The sequence below is a fragment of the Eimeria tenella genome, genomic scaffold, assembly GCF_000499545.2.
Source record: "Eimeria tenella Houghton genomic scaffold, Eth_scaff2104, whole genome shotgun sequence".
Lineage (NCBI taxonomy): Eukaryota > Apicomplexa > Conoidasida > Eucoccidiorida > Eimeriidae > Eimeria > Eimeria tenella.
In genome coordinates, this window is record NW_013541952.1 from 3391 (window position 1) to 3870 (window position 480).

The following is a 480-nucleotide window of genomic DNA, read 5'->3' on the forward strand; positions in this document are numbered from 1 at the left end:
ACACAGGGGCCCCACCCCAAGGGCCCTAGTAAACAATAATAATTATAATAATAATAATAATTAATAACAATACTAATAAATAAACAATAATTGGTAATAATCAAGAATTAATTATATACACTCAGCAGCCACTGCAGCAGCAGCAGCAGCAAACACCAATATAAGCGAAGCAGAAGAGGGCAGCAGCAGCAAAAGAATATAAATACAAATAAACAAATAATAATAATAATCACAGATAAATAAATAATAAATAAATAAATAATAAATAAATAAATAAATAATAATAATAATCACAGACCCATAAAAGCGACAATACCAAAAAGAAAATAATCTTTTTATTATAGCTTTTACTTTTTATTTTATTTACTTTTTATTTACTTCCAAAACATACCAAAGCTACCCAACATCTCAGAGCCCCCTGGGGGCCCCCTGGGGGCCCCCGGGGGGCCCCCTGGGGGCCCCCGGGGGGCCCCCTGGGGG